This window comes from Pongo pygmaeus, chromosome 23 (assembly GCF_028885625.2).
Source record: "Pongo pygmaeus isolate AG05252 chromosome 23, NHGRI_mPonPyg2-v2.0_pri, whole genome shotgun sequence".
In the NCBI taxonomy this organism is placed as follows: domain Eukaryota; kingdom Metazoa; phylum Chordata; class Mammalia; order Primates; family Hominidae; genus Pongo; species Pongo pygmaeus.
Genome location: NC_085931.1, coordinates 61,966,955 through 61,990,852, shown reverse-complemented (window position 1 = coordinate 61,990,852; position 23,898 = coordinate 61,966,955). Strand labels below are relative to the sequence as shown.

The 23,898-nt window shown below is 51.6% G+C and overlaps 1 pseudogene; it reads right to left on the bottom strand.

Moving 5' to 3' along the window:
* Nucleotides 1-23,898, bottom strand: part of LOC129023128 (tubulin beta-8 chain-like) — a 52,354-nt pseudogene that overhangs the window by 26,864 nt on the left and 1,592 nt on the right.

Genomic DNA, 23,898 nt, shown 5'->3' with positions numbered 1-23,898 from the left:
AGCTACTTGGGAGGCTGAGGCAGGAGTATTGCTGGAGCCCAGGAGGTTGAGGCTGCAGTGAGGCATGATCACACCACTGCACTCCAGCCTGGGTGACAGAGCAAGACCTTCTCTCTTTAAAAAAAAAAAAAAAAAAAATCAATCAATAAAAATGTAAAGGCTGGGTGCAGTGGCTCACATCTATAATCCCAATAATTTGGGAGGCAGAGGCGGGTGGATCACTCGAGGTCAGGAGTTAGAGATTAGCCTGACCAACATGATGAAACCCCATCTCTACTAAAAATACAAAATTAGCCAGCATTCTGGTGCACACCTGTATTCCCAGCTACTCAGGAGGCCGAGGTAGGAGAATTGCTTGAACCCAGGAGGCAGAGGTTGCAGTGAGCCAAGATCGGGACATTGCACTTTAGCCTGGGCAACAGGAGCTAAACTCCATCTCAAAAAACAAACAAAAAAAATTTTTTTAATTAAAAAAAAAAAAAAGCATCCAGGCGTGGTGGCTCAGGCCTGCCTGCAATCCCAGCACTTTGGGAAGCCGAGGCGAGTGGATCACTTGAGGTTAGGAGTTCAAGACCAGCCTGGCCAACATGGTGAAACCCCACCTCTTTTAAAAATACAAAATTAGCCCAGTGTGGTGATGCAGGCCTGTAATCCCAGCTACTCAGGAGGCTGATGCAGGAGAAGTGTTTGATCCCAGCAGGCGGAGGTTGCAGTAAGCGGAGATCGCGCCACCGCGGTCCAGCCTGGGCAACAAAGTGAGACTCCATGACAAAAAAAGAGGCTGGGCTCAGTGGCTCACGCGTATAATTCCAACACTTTGGGATGCCAAGGAGGGTGGATCACGAGGTCAGAAGTTCAAGACCAGCCTGGCCAAGATGGTGAAACCCCATCTCTACTAAAAATACAAAAAAATTAGCTGGGTGTTGTAGCAGGCGCCTGTAATCCCAGCTCTTGGGGAGGCTGAGACAGAGCATTGCTTCAACCTGGAAGGTGGAGGTTACAGTGAGCTGAGATCACGCCACTGCACTCCAGCCTGGGAGACAGAGCTAGACTCCATCTCAAAAAAAAAAAAAAACAAGGAAAAAAAAAGATAAGAAAAGACACCGCAGGGCCAGAGGGGTTTACAGCTCAGTATTAAGTAAGCTTAACGAAATCTGATTTTATTTAAAACGGTCACGGCCAAGGGAAAAAAAGAGTAGTGACTTTCTTTAATTAATTTTATGGTATCATGTCAAAGCTTGATATAGTTAATACATTTCAACTAACTTAGGATGAGACTGTTTATAAAACAGACGTCATTTTATGTACCATTACAAATACACTGCAAATTAAACAGACTTTCTCAACAAAAGAAAAACTGTTGTTGACGAGTTCACTTCCATTAGACGCACACAATGGCTTTTTTGGTTTTGTTTTCATTTGTTTTTGTTTTTTGAGACAAGGTCTCGCTCTGTTGCCCAGGGCTTGAGTGCAGTGGCGTGAGCATGATAATGTGCCTACTTTTCCATTTTCCTGTGTTGTTTCCACTATGTTAACAGATGAGCCTGAAAACACGGAGCACTGAGCAGGCGAGGTGGCTCACGCCTGTAATCCCAGCACTTTGGGAGGCCGAGATGGGTGGATCATCTGATGAGGTTGGGGGTTCAAGACCAGCCTGACCAACATGGAGAAACCCCGTCTCTACTAAAAATACAAAATTAGCCGGGTGTGCTGGTGCATGCCTGTAACCCCGGCGGCTGAGGCAATAGAATCGCTTGAACCCGGGAAGCGGAGATTGCAGTGAGCCGAGATCGCGCCATTGCACTCCAACCTGGGAAACAAGAGCGAAAGTCCATCTCAAAAAACAAAACAAAAAATGAGCACTGATCCGGGGGCGCCTGTTTCCTCGACCTCAGGCTGTGGCGCCTGCCAGTCCCCAACATCCCGAACGCCCGACGGCGTCTCCGCGTTCCTCCTCCTCTCCCGGTACCAGGGTCTCTCCCCAGAAACAAACTCGCATTCGTAACCGGCATCTTGGCCTTGCGCTGGGGGTGACCCGCCCAAGCCGCCATGAAGGGACGCTTTTGCACAAAGTGAAGTCCAGGTACAAACAGCCCGACGGGAAACGCGGCCGCGCTCGCTCCGCTGCACTCACAGCGGGGACAGGAAGCCTTTTCGTCACCTTTGCCTCGGCGGCCCCAGGTGTCCGGGAACTGCAGCAGCGTCTCCCTGTCCTCACAGCGGACGCGGCCCCAGGTGTCCCCAGTTGTCCCAAGCCCCGGCCCCTCCTGGGTGGGTCCTGAGGAGAGGAAGCTCCGTCCTCACAGTGGACCCCCCAGGATCCTACACGGTTCGCGCGCGCGGCCCTCCGGGTTTGGCACGGCCGGGCGCCCCCTCGCGGCAGCTCTGGGGAATCTCTGGAAATCAGCGTCTGATTTTTTCCAGGCCGTGATTTTGGAAATTTCAACTGAACTGGAGACCACCATCCCGTGCCTTGACCGGAACGCATGGAGATAGCAATCAAAGAAGATGGCCAGTTCACGCCTGTAATCCCAGCACTTTGGGAGGCCGAGTCGGGCGGATCATTTGAGGTCAGGAAATCGAGACCATTCTGGCTAACATAGTAAAACCCCCATCTCTACTAAAAATACAAAAATTATCTGGGCGTGGTGGCACACGCCTGTAGTCCCAGCTACTCTGGAGGCTGAGGCAGGAGAATTGCTTGAACCCGGGAGGAGGAGGTTGCAGTGAGCCAAGATCGCACCACTGCACTCCAGCCTGGGCGACAGAGCAAGACTCTGTCTCAAAAAAAAAAAAAAGAGAAAAAGAAAAAAAGAAGATGGCCAGTAGACAAAACTCAATTTATTTTCTTTCTTTTCTTTTTACTCTTAAAAAGGGTCTCGCTCTGTCGCCCAGACTGGAGTGCAGTGCCGTGAGCATGATAATGTGCTACTTTTCCATTTTCCTGTGTTGTTTCCACTATGTTAACAAATAAGCCTTAAAACACCAAGCACTGGCCAGGCGAGATGGCTCACGCCTGTAATCCCAGCACTTTGGGAGGCTAAGGCGGGTGCATTGCCTGCGGTCAAGAGTTCGAGACCAGCCAACATAGTGAAACCCATCTCTACTACAAATAGAAAAAATTAGCTGGGCGTGATGGTGGGTCCCCGTAATTCCAGCTACTCGGGAGGCTGAGGCAGGAGAGTCGCTTGAACACGGATGGCGGAGGTTGCAGTGAGCCGAGATCGCGCCATTGCACTCCAGCCTGGGAAACCGAAGCGAAACTCCTCAAAAAAAAAAAAAAAAAAAGAGCACAGATCGGGGGCGTCTGTTTCCTCCGCCTCAGGCTGTGGCCCCTGCCAGTCCCCAACCTCCCCACGGCACAACGGCGTCTCCACGTTTCTCCTCTTCTCCCGGGACCAGGGTCTCTCCCCAGAAACAAAATCGCATCCTTAACCGGCATCTTGTCCTGTGCTGGGGGTGACCCGCCCAAGCCTCCATGAAGGGACGCTGGTACAAAGTGAAGTCCGGGTACAAATGGCCAGACGGGAAATGCGCCGCGCTCGCTCCGCCGCAGTCACAGCGCGGGCAGGAAGCCTTTTTCTCACTTTCTCCTCGGCGGCCCCAGGTGTCCCGGAGCGTCTCCCTGTGCTCACAGCGGGCGTGGCCCCACGTGTCCTAAGCCCCGGCCCCTCCTGGGTGGGTGCTGAGAGGAAGCTCCCTCCTCACAGTGGACGCCCCAGGACGCCGCCGTGCGCTTCGGACACGGTTCGCGCGCGCAGCCCTCCGGGTTTGGCCGGGCCGCGCGCCCCCTCGCGGCAGCTCTCTAGAATCTCCGAAAATCTGCGTCTGGATTTTTCCAGGCCGAGATTTTGGAAATTTCAACTGAAATGGAGCCCGCCATCCCGTGCCTTGACGGGAACGCATTGAGATACTAATCAAGGAAGATGGCCAGTTCACGCCTGTAATCCCAGCACTTTGAGAGGCTGAGGCGGGCGGATCACTTGAGGTCAGGAGTTCGAGACCAGCCTGGCCAACGTGGTGAACCCTCGTCTCTACTAAAAATACAAAAATTAGCAGGCATGATGGCACGTGCCTGTCATCCCAGCTACTCTGGAGGCTGAGGCAGGAGAATCGCTTGAACCCGGGAGGCGGAGGTTGCAGTGAGCTGAGATTGTGCCACTGCACTCCAGCTTGGGCAACAGAGCGAGACTCCTTCTCAAAAAAAAAAAGAAGAAAGAAAGAAAGAAAAAGAAGATGGCCAGTAGACAAAACTAAATTGATTTTCTTTCTTTTCTTTTTAAGAGACAGGGTCTCGTTCTGTTACCCAGGCTTGAGGACAGTGGCATAATCACAGCTCCTGGGATCAGCTTCCAGCTCCTGGGTTCAAGAGATTCTCCAACCTCAGCCTCCCAAAGCACTGGGATTACAGGTGTGAACCACCGTGCCCAGCCCCACCTGATTTTCTTTTATTTATTTTAATTATTTTATTTTTTATTGGGGGGGTGGGTCTCACTATATTGCCCAGGCCGGTCTAGAACTCCCAAGCTCAAGTGATCCTCCCAACTCAGCCTCCCAAAGTGCTAGGATTACATGCGTGAGCCACCATGCACTGCCTGACTTTCTTTCTATCAGCAATAATGTATAGGAATAATTTGAACTTGAAATTTTAAAAAAATACCATTTACAATAGCACCCCCAAAATTGAATTTATTAAGTATAAATGTAATAAAATACATCCAAATACGCATTCAGAACACCTTGGATCATGGTTGGGAAGAATAAAAAATATATAAATAAATGCAGATACTCCTTGTTTAGGAGCAGTACACTCATTACTGTTAGCTTTACCACAAAGCTAAAGTAATGAAGAGAGTGATATTGGTGAAGGAATGGACAAATAGATAAACAGAATAGAATACAGAACCCAAAAGACCAAAATAAGTATAGTCAACTGCTTTTGTCAAAGGGGCAAAAATATTCAATGGGGAAAGAAAAGTCTGTTCCACAGATGGCGACAGAACACTCGGAAACCATAAGGAAAAAAATGAATGTAGATACAGACGTCATAGCTCACCCCTAAAAAATCACTCAAGATAGTCTGTAGACTTAAATTTTCAAATATAAAATTGTAAAAGTTATAGAAGAAAATCCATATGACTTTGGATTGGTGATGAGTCTTTAGATACAATACCAAAAGTCAGTTCATAAAATAAAAAAAGATAATGTAGACTTTATTAAAATGACTACTCTGTGAAATATCCCATTAAAAGAATCAAAAAACAAGCCACAGACTGAGAGAAAATATTTAAAAAACAAACCTGAAAAAGACTTGTGTGCAAAATATACAAACAAATTCTAATAACAAAAAGAAAAACAACCCAATTAAAAGATAGACACCTCACCAAAAAACATATACAGATTACATGCCCGGGTTCAGTGGCTCATGTCTGTAATCTCAGCACTTTGGGAAGGGGAGGCAGGCAATCACTTGAGGCCAGGAATTTGAGACCGACATGGCCAACATGGCAAAATCCTGTATCTACTAAAAATACAAAAATTAGCTGGATGTGGTGGCTCGCGCCTGTAATCCCAGCTACTTGGGAGGTGGAGGCAGGAGAATCACTTGAACCAGGGAGGCAGAGGTTGCAGAGGGCTGAGATCACACCACTGCACTTCAGCCTGGGTGACAGACCAAGATGCCATCTTTAAAAAAAAATGGAGTTTTGCTGTCACAAGCCAAGAAACTAACAGAAGCTGAAGAGAGGCCCGAAACGGATCCTTGCCTAGTGCCTTCAGAGGGAGCATGGCCCTGCTGAGACAGAGTAGAAATGGGACTCAGCCCACCCCCACTAACGTGTTGTTCCGTACATGCCCGCTGACCACCATCCCTTGCAGCGCCACCCTCCAGGTGCCATACTCGCTGGCCAGACCTTGCCAACTGTCTGAAATACACTAAGATAAGCAGCATCTCGCCGTAAGTATTACCCAAGGGAGTTGACTCTATCACCCTCTTGTGCACGAGGCCAGGAGAATGACTGATCCTTACCCCGGCCTCATTATAATACTAAAGTCCCCACCCAGATATGGACTTATCTGCTATTTTCTGATCATGCAACGTGTGTGTTAGCACGATTCTTTACTGCATCTGAGCACCCTTCACTCCACCCTGTAGGTGTAACGACACTCACCTAACTCATAAATTATGCATGTCACCCTCCTTAAGACACCACAATGCACTCCCCTTGGGGAGCCAGCCAAGAATCCTTCCTCCTGGCCAACCTTTAGGGCATAAGACTTAGTATGTCTCTCTTCTGCTCAACCTTTAGGGCATAAGACTTAATAAAGCCTTGTCTGGGAAACTTGCTTGGCCTTGTATCAACTTATGTTTCATGGGAGCCGAAGAACATGTAGTCGGGAACACTGCCAACATCTTTATTTCCAACTTCTGGACTTCGGAACACAGACAGAGATAAATCTCTGTGGTTCTAAGCTACCCATTTTGTGGCACTTTGTTACGGCAGCCCTAGGAAACAAATGCAGGCATGTTCTGCTCCATCTGCCGCTCTCTCCAGACCACAGCTCCTCCCCAAGCCCACCCCATGAGAGGCTGAGGACAGAAGCAGGACCCTTCACAGGCCACCATCACTGCTGGATGGACACTTTCAGCACTCACTGTCTGGGAGCTCCAGCCTCAGCTCTGTTTCCAGGAGCAAGTGGGAGGATGAGGACAAGGAGGAATGAGGGCTCTGGCCTCCCAGGAACTGTCCCTGAACCTCCACCCTGCTGTCCCTGAAGCTGTCCCTGAGCCTCCACCCTGATCTCAGCCCAGAGCTGTCCCTGAGCCTCCACCCTGCTGTCCCCAGAGCTGCCCCTGAGACTCCACCCTGCTGTCCCTGGAGCTGTCCCTGAGCCTCCACCCTGCTGTCCCCGAAACTGTCATTGAGCATCCATCGTGCTATCCCTAGAGCCCAGAAAGCCTAGGGCTGGCCAAACCTCACCCCTCACTCCTCCTCTGGCCCCTCTTCCCAGCCATCAGCACTTTGGAACAGCCATGAAGCCCCTTTTAATTTCTAGAAAGGTGCCTCAGGAAGGCACAGAGAGGTCACACCAGGTGGTCGTAGTGCCTTACCTGTGTCCAGTGGGCCCAGGCTGGCCCTTTAAGGGGATGATGGTGGAACAGCTGAGAAACCACACCCCTATTCTCAGAGAGGCCAGCGATACAGAAAAGGGACAGCCGAAGGAGGAACCTGTGGGCAGGATGCTGAGGGTAGAGGTTCCTCCCTACAGGCACTGAGCAGAGGGATCCTTCCTCCCTGAACCTGCCCCTGAGCCTCCATCCAGACAGGACCTCCAACCACTGCTAGGGGCCCATTCTCAGGAGGTTCAGTCCCAGACAAGGGCTCCGGAGACTTAAGTCCATTTTCCAAAAACGGACATGATTCATCTAGCAAGTCAGGGACTTAGAACATCCAGGACCGAGCCTTGCTAAGGACGGAAGGGAGTAACATGCCCTGGTGGGGGACGTGGGGGCCCAGTCCTCCCGTGGCAGATAGGCAAGTGGCTGTACCCTCCACTCCGTACACCCTGCTGGCAGCACATGCTCTGAGCTCAGGTCCCAGCACCTTCCTGCTCTTCCTCCAGGCCCACAGATTTCCAAGGACTTGCTGGGCCACAGGTGAACAGTGCAGTGGCCTCCCGGACACAGGGCTCTGAGGCTCCTCGTCGGGTGCCAGCACAGTCCTGGCTCAGCAGCACACCAGCCCTGTGGGCCCCCATCCAAGTCTGGAACAGAGTGCAGGAGGAGGGAAGGGCTCAGGTAGCATGTTCGGAACTCATCCTGGGAGCAGCTGCCTCCTTTCTGGCAAGCCCAGCATCCCTCCTCCTCCAGGAAGCCCTCCTCCTCCAGGAAGCCCTCCTCCTCCAGGAAGCCCTCCTCCTCCAGGAAGCCCTCCTGAGGTCCACACCCAGAGGCCAAACAGCGCCTGTGTCTTGGACATTCTGTCTTTCCTCCATGTGCCAGCCCAGCCTCATCATGGGACCCTGAGTCCCTTCAGGCTCCTCACCACTCCGCCAGCACAGGGCCTGGTGCTCACAGCAGCCTGAACCAAGGTACAGATGGTGATGTCTGCCCAGGACAGAGCCAACTCCTGACAGCATGTGCCTCAAGGCCTTTCAGCAGCTGCAGAGACTGGGCATTCCCACCACACGTACACACACACACATACACACACACGCGCACACACACACACACGAGTCACTGTCAGGACTGCTGACTTTCAAAGCACTGGGCTAAGGCTAGCAGACCTGGATCTTTCTGTGGGGACACAGGAGGCCCCCACCTCCAAAAGGAAGCTCTTCCCTTGGTGAGACCAGGAACCTCTATCCCATGCACAACACACAACACACCCTCCATCACTGCACTGCTCCCTGGAGACAAACCAGATCCCCACCCACGGGTCTAAATAACCCCTGGCAGGTGCCCTTATTCTCTAGGGAAGGGCTGGTGCCTGCAACAGGATGACAGTCCAGGGGACAGTCATGATCTGTGCCCTGCTCAGCCTTGTACTCGGCTGCCCAGGCCCATGACAGTCACACCTACCACCTCGGGGAAAGGGGGAGACTCTAAGAGCCAGGTGCCCGGTTTATGGTTCAAATTGAATATTTGGACAAAAATCTTGAAAACTAGGCTCCTCATTGAGAGAGAAAAGGATTTTTCTGCATAGTAAGTTGGAGCCGCGGTGTGGAGGGAACATCCTTGCCACACAGGGCCCAGGGATGCCCTAAGGCACAGGGAGGGAAGATCCTGGAGAAGAGGGGTCAGCTTGGCCCAGACCCCAGGGAGGGGCCCTCACTGCCTCTTGTCCTTTGCCTAAAGTGAGGAGTCTGAGGGAAAAAAACCAGAGACCATTCAATGGAGCCCTCCCTCTCCCCCTCCTCCCACCCAGGGGGCATGAACCCCCAGCCCAGCAGGGAGGGGAGGGGCTGATGCAACCCCCAAGTTGCTCACTGGTTCCTGGGCTGTGGGGGCCCAACAGGGCCACAGATGGGGAATTGCAGAGCCCACTCCACAGCTGTGGTGCCAGCATGCGATCCGTGGGGACCAGGGGACCAGGTGACCAGGCAGAGCAGGAGCCCAGAGGCAGTGAGAGCCCCAAGGGCAGCACACACACCACAGACCCTTCCCCATGGCCACAGGACAGACACCTTTGCAGAAGGAGGAGGTGAGGCACATGGTGCGTGCAGACAGCCGCAAACCAGAGGGGACAGAGATAAGTCATGAGAAATTTACATTTTTCCAACAACAGTGGAACTGGAGACATGAGAACAAAAATAAATCAGTAATGGAGAATAAAGCTTGTTTTTCCTCACTTGAGACACAGCGTATACATTGAAATACACTGAATATACAAAAAAGGCTCCAAGCACTGACAAGGCTCCCATTCTGGCCGCCAACCCTCATGAAAGCCAACATCTCAGGCAGGCCAGAGCTCTGGGCAACACCTGCCCCCGACGCCCTGCCGTGGTCTCTGCACAAACCTGGAAGTTCCCATTGTGCACACCGTAGAGGGGCTAGAAGAACACCGCTGGAGAGGGCACATTCTAGTAGAAGGTTCTCTTCACCCTGAGGCCAGGAGAGGCCAGTCAGAGGCCTATGGGGACCCAGGCGGCCTGAGGTCACTGCAGAGGCTGAGCTTCCTTCCATCAGCAGGAGGCCTGCCCAGCTCATCCCTGCCGCTGCCTCTCTCCCATCTCATCACATTCCAACCCACTCTCAGGACAGGACCCAACTGGGCCTCCTTGCCTAATGGCCACACAGAACTGATTTATACTGAGGCGCGCATCCTTTACAGCGTGAGCTGCGATGGCGGGTTCAGAACGGGGAGTTATCAGCTAGATCCTCAGCCCACAGAGGGAGCCGCACCTCCAGGAACTCTGTCTTTGCCATCAGCACATCTGTGGCTCCCACCCCACCCAGTGTCTCCCTGAGCACCTGACTTGCTGCCAAGGATCCACTGATCCTCTCATAAGGATGTCACCTGGGGCTCCAACCCAACGGTGTAAATAGACCTTGCCAACCTTCCCGCAAGGCTGTGCCCCATTTCCCCACCTCAGGGGTCACCACTCAAATCTCATCCAGCCACACGTCCCCTCTATTTCTTCTCCTACGACCCTGCAATTCCCTCTACCTTGCTCCACCTCCACTTCTTTCACTGGCTCATGCCAAATCATCTCCCTGTGGGCACCCCACTGGCTCCCACTGGCCCCCAGCAGCTCCCCTATGCCCCCTTTTCCCAGCAATCCATTCCTCAAAACAAACTAGGTCGTGTTACAGTTTCACACTTTCCTTTGCTCCAAGGAGAAGCCAAGCACCCTCCCGCTTAGCCCCACCCAATACCCCTCTCCCCACACCCTCTTCCTCACATCCGAGGCTGACATGGCCCCTGCACCCCATCTTGTAACCTGACATGTGGTGCATGAGGCATGACGGTTTATTTAAGGAGGGCCCTTGTCCATCTTGTTCTCTAAGGTATCTGCCAGGGTGAGAACAGGGTCCTGAGTACACCAGAATCCCCAACTGTTCTTTTGTAGAACATGTGAACAAATTAACAAACCAAGCTCCTCCAGAGGCAGAAGACTAGGACCCCGGTCTCTTGATCTCGGTGACTCTGGGTCTGGTCGGGACCAAGCTGCCCTTATCTTCAGCCTCTGCCTCAGATCCCCCTTCCCTTCTCTCCCCTGGCAACTTGACAACTCTCTACTGGCCCAGAGTGGAGACTTGAAAATCCCACCCCATCCAGGACCAGGCAGTGGAGAGGCGAGGGGAGGAACCAGACAAGGGTGGCCCTTGATGGCCCACCCACCACACACTCACACATGCACACAGTGACACATCTGCACACATACACTAACGTGTACACTCTTACCCGCTCACACATGTACACACACACACATCAGCTACCTACCTGGGTGACAGCTTGAACAGGAGGTAGGTCAGGCCAGTCAGCAGGAAAAAGATGGACACAGCAACAAAGGTGTTGCCTGGCCGCCCCGAGTGGGATCAGAGGGCCCGTGGGCAGGAAAGGCCCAGGGCTGTGAGCAGCCTCAGTGCCAGGAGGCTCCCCCCAAACCTACCTGGCAAAAGTGCACCCTTTAGTGCCCTGGGCCAAAGTGGAAGGTTTGTGATGGGCCTTGGAGGTTTGTGTCACCTGCTGAAGGACCTTGTGTGAGCCACACTCCTGGGCCTCACTCTTCCCATCTGCCACATGGTGGGTCATAAGGTCCCTGGCCCGTCTCAGCACTGCAGTGTGCAAGGGTCAGTCCAGCCCTCACTAAGGACACTGAGGTCATGTCCAGCCTCCAGGCAGGAGCACCAGTGCTGGTGTGCAGCCCTGCCACCCTCACTCCTAACAGGAGCCACTGACTACGGGTTCCCAGGAAGCCCCAGAGTTGGCAGGTGTTTGTGTCCTCCCTACAGACCTCGGGCCTTCAGAGGAAGGGGGTCAACTGGGGCATGGCTGCCTCAGGGAGGGGCTTCCAGGAGTCTGAAAGGGTGCAGGGGACACCCAGCCCAGACTCTGGAAGTGCAGCAGCCATAGCAGCGCCCACCTTGTCTCTGGGGAGCCTGGAAGCACACAGGCTGGCTCCACTTGCTCCACTGGCCTGTGTAACGCTCCTCCTGTGCCACATCATCCTCCAGCATGGCCATCTGGACACGCAGCCTGGCCTCAAGGATAAAGCCAGGGTCCAGCTCAAAGGCTTCAAGTATGAGCCAGGTCACCCCGACAATGTGATCCCTGTGCTGGGCCCGCTGTGGGGGTGGGGACAGTTGGCAGGTGCTGAAGGTGGGGCTGGGTCCCTCAGCCCTTGAGAATACACACATGCACACGCTCACATAACACACACATGAACGCACCTGTGTTCACACAGGCACACTCGCCAAGTTCATGTGCGCACACACACACAGAGAAGGCACACTCACACTCACACACAGAGCTGCGTTTGCTCACAAATACACATATGCACACACAGGCAAACATGTCTACAGGCAACTTTCACACTCATCACACCTGCATGCACACTCATACACACAAGTGTGTGCACAGAAGCAACTCACCACACTCACATACACGTACACATAGGCATGCCCACGTGCACACTCACACATACAAACACAAGGCACAGACACACTCATATGTACACTTACATACAAATGCAAACATGGGCACACTTGTATGTGCACACACATAAACACATGCACACTTACCACACTTATGTGCACACACTCACAGAGACACAGGCACACTCACCCTACTCACATACACACACATGAAGCACACACATGTGCATGTCAGCATGTGTGTGCGCACACACACACCTGGCTCCAGTTCCTCCCCTCCTCATCACTCCAAGTTGACCTCGCCTTATTTAGAGTGGGGAGTCTGCCCTGGACTGCTGCTCCCAGGAGAGAGGCCCCCAGGAGAGAAGCCAGCCAAAGTGTTACCTCCCAGGCCTCTTCCTGCCTCTTGAAGGCCAGCTCATAGCTGAAAAATGTGGTCATTGACTCCAAGGCAGGACTGAGGCTCCAGGTCAGGATGCAGTGGCCAGAGCTGACGTGCTCTGCAAGTCAGAGAGTGGGTCCAGCTTCACAGGAACAGAGAGAATCCATGTAAGGCTGAAGCCCCATGGGTCTGGGTGTGTCAGTCAGCACATCCAAGACTGGGGATCTGAAAGATTCCCAAGGGGCATGGTCAAGACCCTCTCAGACCACACGCCTCACTGGGAGACTGGTCCAGAAAAGCCCCAGGCGGGATAGGACAGCAGTGACTTCCTCTGGCTCCTGCAGTAACCACGTGGACCCTACCTTCCCAGGGGCCAAGCCTGGCCCCAGCCCTGGACCTCACTGGGCAGGGACTGACCCTCCCTTCCCTGGACCTCACTGGGCGGGGACTGACCCTCCCTTCCCTGGACCTCACTGGGCGGGGACTGACCCTCCCTTCCCTGGACCTCACTGGGCGGGGACTGAGAACACTCACTGGGCCACACGGGTCACAGGCTGCAGGGCCTTTCTCCCAGCCTCCAGGCAGCCAGGATGTTCTTGCCAAGGGGCCCTGCCCCAGGCCTATAGCTGCTGTTCACCGTGTCTCCAGGGCAGGTACTACAGGTCCACCAGGCTGACCTGATCCCTCCCGGACACGCGGTGGTAGAAAGTGATGATGAAATTGTCAGATGGCAGGAGTGCTCCCTTGGGCGGCAGCACTATGGTGCACTCACTGCCCTGCCAGATGCACTTCTGTGTGCCACCAGGAGCCTGGTTGCTGAAAAGGGCATGTGTTAGCACCACGGGGCTGCTACACTATCCTGGTGCAGCTGTTACAATCCTCACCCTCATCCCTGTCTAGATAGGCATGGCCCTCCACCCTCACCTGATGAAGGGGAGCCAGCGGCTGCAGCCCTGGCCCAGCTCTGGGGCAGACCAGTGGCAATCAATCCTGAGAATGTTGTTGGTGAGGCAGGTGAAGGTTCCAGCCCTTGGCCCTGGAGACAGTGACAGCTGGGAGCCCACAGTGAGTGCTTCAAAAGAGAGTTGAGTTGGGGGTTGGCGGGGATCCGACAGCTGACATCCTAGCAGGGCAGTCATCAGTGAATGATCCCAGACTCTGTCCAGGGAAGCACTGGGAGGCCTGGGAAGTGATGGGCTCTGACCCATGGTACATGGGCAAGTCACAACCAGAGAGGTGTCAAGAGGGTGAAGGAAGGGTCAGTCCAGGGACCGGAGGTAGGGAGGTAAAGGAAGGGAGGCTAGAGACAGAGGTCCAGGCTGACCCCTAGAGGACATGCCCCAGCACAGTTTGGGCCAAACCTTTCCCTAGGGGCTCAACATCAGACAACCCAGTCCCCCAAACACACCCTAGTTCTCCACCCACCTCATACAGACACTAGTGCCCAGCCCTCACCTCGTCCATCTCCTGAGACAGAGACTCCCGAGCAGACACAGGTGCAGACACAGGTGCAGGCCAGGAGCCAGGTGCCCATGTCTCGCCTCAGGGCCTCACTCTCCAAGGTCCAGCCTGCAAGGGGCTGGGCTGAGGGCCTGTGCGAGCCATCCCTCTCTGGAGGGGTGCTCCGCATGAATTGCTCCCCAGCAGAGTGCTCAGTGGGTCTCCATCTGCACTCACACGGTGTCCTGTGAAAGACGCTGGGCACCACTGCCCAGGGTTTACTGATAAGGAACTGAAGCTCAGAAAGGCCGCTTGACCCTGCCAAAGACTCATGATTGCAGGCTCTAAGATGCACCCTCAAACTTAGATCCTGGACTCTGACTCAGCTAGATCTCCATGTCTGCCAAGAAGGCTCCTCTCTGGGACAGGCATCCTCTGCCAGCCCATCCCCTGTCCTGGGCCCATCCTGCAGGAAAGTCAGGATTGGGGGAACCACTCACTACCAACAACCACCACAGGTGCATTTTCTACTTTAATTCTCACAACAGCTCTGTAATGGAGAAGCACTGTCCCCATTCACAGGCAAGGAGCTGAGTCCCAGGAAGGGAAGGAGGAGAAATCACTTGCCCAGGGTCACATAGACAACCTCTATGCATTTATTTATTTATTTATTTATTTTTGAGACAGAGTCTCCCTCTGTTGCCCAGGCTGGAGTGCAGTGGTGTGATCTCGGCTCACTGCAACCTCCAACTCCTGGGTTCGAGCGATTCTCCTGCCTCAGCCTCCCAAGTAGCTGGGATTACAGGTGCCCGCTGCCACACCCAGCTAATTTTTTTGTATTTTCAGTAGAGGCAGTTTCACCGTGTTGGCCAGGCTGGTCTCGAACTCCTGACCTCAAGTGATCCACCCACCTCGGCCTTCCAAAGCGCTGGAATTACAGGCGTGAGCCACCGTGCCTGGCCTCTATGCATTCTTTCTCCCTTTTGTGTTCTTACTTAAAGACCCATCCCAGGATCTGCCCCAGGAAGGTGGACACGGGTGGCAGCAGGGTATCCATGCAACAGATGGCACTTCCTGAATTCTATCTGTTGCACCCCTGTTCGAAGGTACCTCCAAAGGGGAGCACCACCAGGAAGACGAAGACCCCCCTTGCTGGAGTGGGAGGCCTGGGTCCCAGGATCTCTGGGGGAGCCAGAGGTTGGCTGGAGATGAGGCGCTGGGTGTCAGGAAGTTCTTGGGTATGGGAAGGCTACTGATGCCCCATCACCTCATTTGCAGCTCCAGATGATACACCTTTACCCCGTAGGCAGGAAGCAGGACCAGCCTGGTTACAAAAGGCTGATTAGTGATAAGGAGAAGAAAAAAAACAGACATACACACAGGCTACAGGGTGCACACTCTTAAGGAACCCGCACACCCTCAACGGGCATCAGGCACTACTCCAACCCCACTCTGCCCCACTCCCAGTAGCGTATCCAGGTACCCATAGGACAGTCCCCTGTTAAGACTGATGATCAGTAATCCTCACCCTTTCTAGAATGGAGCGTGCAGCCTGGAACCACCAGCCGCAGCATGAAACACCATGGCAAGTTCTCTGCAGCAGTGTCCGTCCCTTCTTGCAACAGTTACTGGAAAGGTAGGAATGGGGAAGACAGTCAGCCTGCTCTTAGGATATCTGAGGGCAGGGTTGGAGTGACCACCAGGACCTGGGGAAGCACAGGCACAACAGCCACAGCTGAGAGCTGACCCAGGCCCCAGAATGGACAACCACTGCCCCAGCAGTGGAGAAACACCCACATCTATGTAGAATCAGGTCAGGCCAGCCACAAGCTAACCCAGGAGCAGATGGCTTGAGAGCAGGGAGTGGGGTGGCTTCAAGCTCAGCAGGCCTCGTTTCTAGACAGGGAGAGGGGATGGTAGGGCAGGACCCACATGTGACACCTGAGAGCTACAAAGGAGGAGGCCAGGACACCCCCTGGGGGAGCACTGGAGTGTTGGGTACAGCAACAAGGCAATATGGCCATCTGAGGGGAAGGTCTCTGCTTTTCCTCTGCACTGAAAACTCACAGCTGTACCTGGTAAGCTGAGCAGGGCAGGGTTACCACCCTCCTACAGATGAAGAAACTGAGGCTCAGAGACCTGGGACCTGCCCAATATCTGGCTCCTGACACCTCTGTTCTTGGCCCATTCCCACCAGCTTCTACACAAGCCTGTGAACTTCCCGAGGGCAGTGCCTGCGAAGCACCACTCAGCACATGCCCCAGCAGAAGGCACCACAGTGCTTTATAGATGGGGTGGAGCTACAGGTAGACCTGCCTTCCCCCATCCTTGACCACAGAGCCAGGCAGCCAGGGCAGGTGCACACACACCCCCACCCACATGCTCCCTGCTTCTGGATGTCACCAGGGAGGCCTCACCACAGCTCAGACAACACCTGGTCACAGGACGGTTGTGAGAGCAGGAGGGGAAACCAGTGTCTGCCACCTGGGACAGAGCTGCCCCTGACATCCCTAGACCTGCTGGGGAGCCTGGCTGACATCATTGCCTGGCACAGCTTCTCCCGCATTGGGTCTGTGGACATAGCCTCCAGCCCATGGTCACTCTGGTCCCTTCTCAGAGCCACACCTATTCCATGGCCTCAGCATCAAGGCCTGGCCCAGAAGGTACTGGGCCTCATGGCCTGCCTGCTCTGGTTCCCTGGGCCACTGTGAAGCTGTGGGCTGCTCTGCAGCTGGACCCCTGCCTCAGACCACAGGCTGTGCCACACCCACGGGAGGGTCTTCAGACAAGCTCAGCCCTTCCCCCTCCATTAGCCGGGCATGGTGGTCCACGCCTGTAGTCCCAGCTACTCGGGAGGCTGAAGTGGGAGGATCACCTGAGTCCGGCAGGCTTAGGTTGTGGTGAGCCGTTATATCGCACCAGTGTACTCCAACCTGAGTGACAGTGAGACCCTGTCCCCAAAAAGAAAACCAACAACTGCAGCGAGAATATTCCCAAAGTTGAGAAAACTAATGCAGCAAAACAGGAATCTACTAATATGTGTTAAAACTGGCAGTGGTAAAAGCATGTGTGGATCAGGAACAAGCTTAGGTGGACAAATGTATGAAGATTGTGAAATTATAAAGTGCTTAAAGTGTATGGTTTTTCACTGCATCATCATTATTATTATCATTTTTGAGACGGAGTCTCACTCTATCACCCAGGCTGGAGTCCAGTGGCATGGTTTTGGCTCACTGCAACCTCCACCTCCCGGATTCAAGTGATTCTCCTGCCTCAGCCTCCCAAGTAATGAAGGGGGCCTGCCCCTCCACACCTGTCGGTATTTCTTGCAAGATGGAGATGAGAGACTGAGAAAAGGAAATAAGACATAAAGACAAAGTATAGAGGAAGAAAAGTGGGCCCAGGGGACTGGCACTCAGCAAGTGAGAACCTGCACCGGTGCTGGTCTCTGAGTTCCCCTGGTATTTATTGATCACTATCTTTACTATCTCAGCAAGGGGGATGTGACAGGACTATAGGGTAATGGTGGGCAGAGGGTCAGCAGGAAAACGTGAGCAAAGGAATCTGTGTCATAAATAAGTTTAAGGAAAGGTACTGTGCCTGGATGTGCACGTAGGCACAAGAGTTATATTTAACTCTACACAAACATCTTAGTGCAGTAAACAGTAGCAGAGCAGCATTGCCGCCGGCATGTCTCACCTCTAGCCATAGGGCAGTTTTCTCCTATCTCAGTAAATAGAATGTATGGTCGGGTTTTACACTGAGACATTCCATTCCCAGGGACGAGCAGGAGACAGATGCCTTCCTCTTATCTCAACTGCAAAGAGGCCTTCCTCTTTCACTAATCCTCCTCAGCACAGACCCTTTACGGGTGTCGAGCTGGGGGACTGTAAGGTCTTTCCCTTCCCAGGAGGCCATATCTCAGGCTGTCTCATGGGGGGAAACCTGGACAATACCCAGGCTTTCTTGGGCAGAGGTCCCTGCAGCTTTCCGCAGTGCACTGTGTCTCTGGTTAATCAAGAATGGAGAATGGCGATGTCTTTTACCAAGCATACTGCCTGCAAACACATTTTTAACAAAGCACATCCTGCACAGCCCTAAATTCCCTAAACCTTGAGTCAATACAGCACATGTTCCTGTGAGCACACGGTTGGGGCTAAGGTTACAGATTAACAGCATCTCAAAGCAGAAGAATTTTTCTTAGTACAGATCAAAATGGAGTTTCTTATGTCCCCCTTTTTCTACATAGACACAGTAACAGTCTGATCTCTCTTCCTTTCCCCCACAGAGTAGCTGGGATTACAAGCATGCACCACTATGCCCAGCTAATTTTTGTATTTTTAGTAGAGATGAGGTTTCGCCATGTTGCCCAGGCTAGTCTCGAACCTCTGACCTTAGGCGATCCACCCACCTTGGCCTCCCAAACTGCTAGGATTACAGGCGTGAGCCACCACGCCTGCTTCACTGTATTATTCATCAGCAAGAACTCCACTGTATTACTCATCAGCAAGAACTCTGTGGGAAATATCTGAATCCATTGTCAGTGGTGAATCTATTGACTCTTTCAGTGGTGTCAATGTTATACTTCATTTGCTCTCCTGCACCTAATCAGCATTCACAGATGCACATTTGCAATTGATTTCAGTGACAGGGAACATTAACTTTGAACCCCAATTAAGCAAAATGGCATCCACTCTTCTCACTAATAGACCCACGTTACAAAAATTAAACTCAATTATTATTATGTTTTGAATTTTGCCTATAATCACATTCTGAGGTTAAATTCAAAAAAATTAAAGAAGTATAAAATTTTTTAAAAATTGCCTATAAAAAACATATGGAAGTTGCCAGTCTGGGCAACATGGCAAAACCCTGTCTCTACAAAAAAAAAAAAAAAAAAATTAGCTGGGCATGAGGCGCACCTATAGTCCCAACCACTAGGGAGGCTGAGGTGGAAGGATCACTTGAGCCCAGGAGGTCCAGGCTGCAGTAAGCTGAGATCATGCCACTACACTCCAGCCTGGGCAACAGAGTGAGACCCTGTCTCAAAGAAAATTAAAAAGTAAGAAATTATACTATTCACCCTCTGACCCTTAAGAAAACAGTTTGTAAATCCCTCTAACAGGTTATTATTATATCCACTTTATAGATGAGGAAATGAAGGCAGAGGTTCTGCAACTTGACCAGGGTTTCATAGCTAAGGTGCAGTCAGGGACGCTGGCTTCAGAGTACATGATGTGTACCATGGATCCATGCTGCCTTCCAACAACAAAATTGAACAGAAGAACTGTCACCTGAGGAAGTAAAACTAACAGCATAAGCAGAAGACGTTACAGATAATGCCCACATGATACAATCACGTTTGGGAAACCAGAACAAACTATCCTGAACTACAGCCAATTAGAGATAATAGGCTCAGGAACTGGTTAACATGTTCAAACAATATGAAAATAATCATATTAAATATAAAGATTGGCCGGGGGCAGAGGCTCACGCCTATAATCCCAGCACTTTGGGAGGCCAAGGTGGGCGTATCACCTGAGGTTGGGAGTTCAAGACCAGCCTGACCAACAGGGAGAAACCCCATCTCTACTAGAAATACAAAATTAGTCAGGTGTGGTGGCACATGCCTAAGTAATCCCAGCTACTTAGGCAGCTGAGGCAGGAGAATCACTTGAACCTGGGAGGCGGAGGTTGTGGTAAGCCAAGATTGTGCCATTGCACTCCAGCCTGGGCAACAGGAGCGAAGCTCCATTTAAAAAAAAAAAGAAAGAAAGAAAAAGTAAAGATTTTACCATTACTGGGAAAGATACCAAGTCTCAAAAGAGTAAAAACTGTGCCAAAGGCAGAGATTTAAGTACCACAATTTCATAAGCAAGAATACACTATTAAAAGATTTGGAGGCCGGGCGTGGTGGCTCACACCTGTAATCCCAGCACTTTGGGAGGCTGAGGCAGGAGGATTGCTTGAGGCCAGGAGTCCGAGACCAGCCTGGCCAACATGGCAAAACCCAGTCTTTACTAAAAATAAAATAATTTGCCAGGCATGGTGGTGCATGCCTGTAATCACAGCTACTCAGGAGGCTGAGGCAGGAGAATCGCTTGAACCTGGGAGGCAGAGGTTGCAGTGAGCCAAGATCGTGCCACTGTACTCCAGCCTGGGCAACAGAGCAAAGCCCTGTCTCGAAAAAAAAAAAAAAAAGATGTGGAGTGGGGAGTGGTGGCAGCTACTTAGAGGCCAAGGCGGTAGGATCACTTGAGCCCAGGTGTTTGAGGCCATCCTGGGCAACATAAACAAGACCCCATCTCTTTCAGAGAGAGAGAGATTGATTTAGAAAGCAATTAAGACTGGGGCCTTGACCAAGAATCAATTATCAATAACCTAGACCCTGCTAGTCTCAGGTGTCCTTTCTCTTCTGAGAGTTGAATGATTAACACAGAAAGTATAAAGTATAAAAACATAGTGCCGGGCGCGGTGGCTCATGCCTGTAATCCCAGCACTTTGCGAGGCCAAGGCAGGTGGATCATCTGAGGTCAGGTGATTCGAGACCAGCCTGGCTAATATGGTGAAACTCTGTTTCTACTAAAAAGACAAAAAATTAGCTGGGCATGGTGGCATGCGCCTGTAGTCCTAGCTGCTTGGGAGGCTGAGGCAAGAGAATCGCTTGAACGCGGGAGACAGAGGTTGCAGTGAGCCGAGATCATGCCACTGCACTCCAACCTGGGCGGCAGGGCGAGACTGTGTCTCAAAAAAAAAAAAAATAGAAGCTTATACATTTAATGCAACCCTAGGAAGCAATCAGGGAAGGTTCAAAAAATGAATAAGGAAATAAGAATAGGAGTAAAGAAATAAATTGAAATACCAGTGATGAGGATTTTCATAGCCTGTTCAAATCTAAATGTGTAGTCAATTTTGGGATCACTGTGATTTGGGGTTTGCTTTCTACCTAATAAGCTATTTAAAACACTGAGAAGGCAATATTAGAACTTTCATTTTAATGAAATATTCAGAATTTTGATTAAAATAAATACTAAATTAAGTTTACAAGTAACAGTTAAATATTTAGAGACATTTAATGTACTAAGTTTTGTGAACAGTACAAACATTTAAGAGTGTTGATTGAGGCTGAATGCGGTGGCTCATGCCTGTAATCCCAGCACTTTGGGAGGCTGAGACGAGTGGATCACGAGGTCAGATCGAGAGCATCTTGGCTAACTCGGTGAAACCGTCTCTACTAAAAATACAAAAAAATTAGCCGGAAGTCGTGGTGGGCACCTGTAGTCCCAGCTACTCAGGAGGCTGAGGCAGGAGAATGGTGTGAACCCATGAGGTGGAGCTTGCAGTGAGCAGAGATCGCGCCACTGCACTCCAGCCTGGGCGACAGAGTGAGACTCTGTCTCAAAATAAAAAAAAAATAGTATTGATTGGGAGTAAGGGAATGTCAACTGCCAATAAATGTAGAAGATGAAAGAACAGGACTTTAAACAGCACATACTTAGTTATGGGTCTCCGTCTCCTACCCATACAGAAAAACTCCCCGACATTCATGACTTCATCCACTCTGACTAGCAGATAAGCCACATTTCCTGACACGCTGGCTCTTCACCTCAAAAGGTTTATCTTTCCACCATACCAGCAAAGACCCTCAGGATACACGATTCACACTGCCAGCTAAGCATCTATTCCAAGGGACAAGGTAAGCACACACTGAAGCAGCTGGGCCATCCTAGTCCTAATCCCTACAGCGGTGTCCACCCTGAGAATTGCAGCATTTGTAGAAGGTGGTCATCAGCTCGTCTGCAGAGCGAGTCTGAAGCTGCATGAAGTAAGCACGAGGATGTTTGCATTTGAGACATGGCTCTAGCAATCAGAAAAATAAAGAAGTGACCCACATTAAAAGAAAAATGTTGCTCATGACTGTTAAAAGTAGGTATTACTTAATATCTTTTTTTTTTTTTTGAGACCAAATCTACCACTGTCGCCTGGGCTGGAGAGCAGTGGCGCACTCTTGACTCACTGCAACCTCCACCTCCCAGGTTCAAGCAATTCTCCTAACTCAAACCCTAGACCTAACACTACACAAACCCAAACCCTAACCCTAAACCCTAACACTAACCCCTAAACCTAATCCTAACCCTAACCCCTAAAACTAACCCTAACCCTAACCCCTAACGCTAACCCAAAACCCTAACCCTAACACCTAACCCCTAACCCTAACCCCTAACCCTGACCCTCGCCCTCGCCCATGCCCTTGCCCTAAACCCTAACCCTATCCCCTAAACCCAACCCTAACCCTGAACCCTAACCCTAACCCCTAACCCTAACCCGAACCCCTAACCCTAACCCCTAACCCTTAACCCTAACCCAACCCTAACCCTAGCCATAGCCCTAGCCCTAGGCTTAGCCCTTAACCCTTAGCCCTAGCCCTTAACACTTAGCCCTAACCCTTACCCTTACACTAACCCTAACCCTTAACCCTAACCCCGAACCCCAACCCGAACCCCTAACCCAAACCCCGAACCCCTAACCCCAACCCCGAACCCTAACCCCGAACCCGAACCCCTAACCCCTAACCCAAACCTGAACCCGAACCCGAACCCTAAACCCAACCTGAACCCGAACCCTAACAATAACCCCTAAACTCTAACCTGAACCCTAACCCGAACCCTAACCCCTAACCCTAACCCCTAACCCCTAACCCTAACGCCAACCCTAACCCCCTATCCCTAGCCCTAACCCCTAACACTAAACCCTAATCATAACCCTAAACACAACCCCAACCATAACCTTAACCATAAACACAACCTCAACCCCAGCCCCAAGCCTAACCCTAACCCTAACTCCTACCCCTAGCCTTTCTTACCCTTTACATCTGTCCAGATTCTCCAGTAGAAGCAGGGACTCTTGGCTCCCAGGTGTGCACCACTGCATCTGGCACAGGACTCCGTATCAGTGCCCAAATAGGCACCTGAATGCTCACAGTGCCAGCCATGCAGTGGAAGCCCAGGGTGTTTTCTCACCTCCAGAACCAGGGCCCAGCGCCTGCATCAGGCTAATCAGGGATACAGTGAGCTAGGGCACCAAAGGTCATCATAAGACCAAGGCCATGTTGTGCCTCCTGTCACAGAGCGAGACGCACCGCAGCAGCCTTCCAAGTCAGGGGCCCTTCCCTGATGACACTCCAAGCTCAAAGCACTGGATTTTCACACAGTGAGGCTGCACACATTATTCTGTTTAAATCTCCACCTAGGTCACTGGGAAAAAGGGTGATAGAGGGACACTCACGTTGGCCTGTGGTATACATGCTCTGGTTTATATGACTGCAAGCCGTTTACAAGAAACTCAAGCCGAAACACTACTTGTTTCCAACGTTTTGTTTGCAGAGGATTTACAATTTACACTCCAAAACAAGATAGCCACAGAGCACATTACTTCTCCTCTGAAGTCGCTCTGAGTGCCTCCACATCAGTCCTAGAATTGGAAGATTGGTGGACGAGAACTGGGATGTTGATAGGGCACTGAATATTTGCTGGACACCAACCTCCTGAACTTACAGAGGGCCCAGATCTCACCTGCCCAAATCAGACATTTTAACACACACAGCTCTCAACAGCAGGACTTACAGACACAAAACTCTAAGGTAAAGGATTGTCTCAACTCCTTGGTGTCTTAACGAACTAAAACACTGCCTAGCACAGGTGCACCATCAACCTTATTCACTAAATACACCTCTGTATATTTTATTCATCTTTGATTGTGGAAAAGATATAATGAACATAAAAATGTTTTATAGATTGGACTAAAGACCTTTGAGGTCTCTTCACAGGATCCTATCTGGCGGACCCCTAAATCTGCCAACACAGAAGTCATCCGTAAACAAGTGCAAGACAGAGGCCAGACAAAACCATCTCTCTCAGCCTCAAAGTGGCCTGGCAGTCACATGTGGGGTCTGGCCTGTATGAGGAAGTCAGGCTTT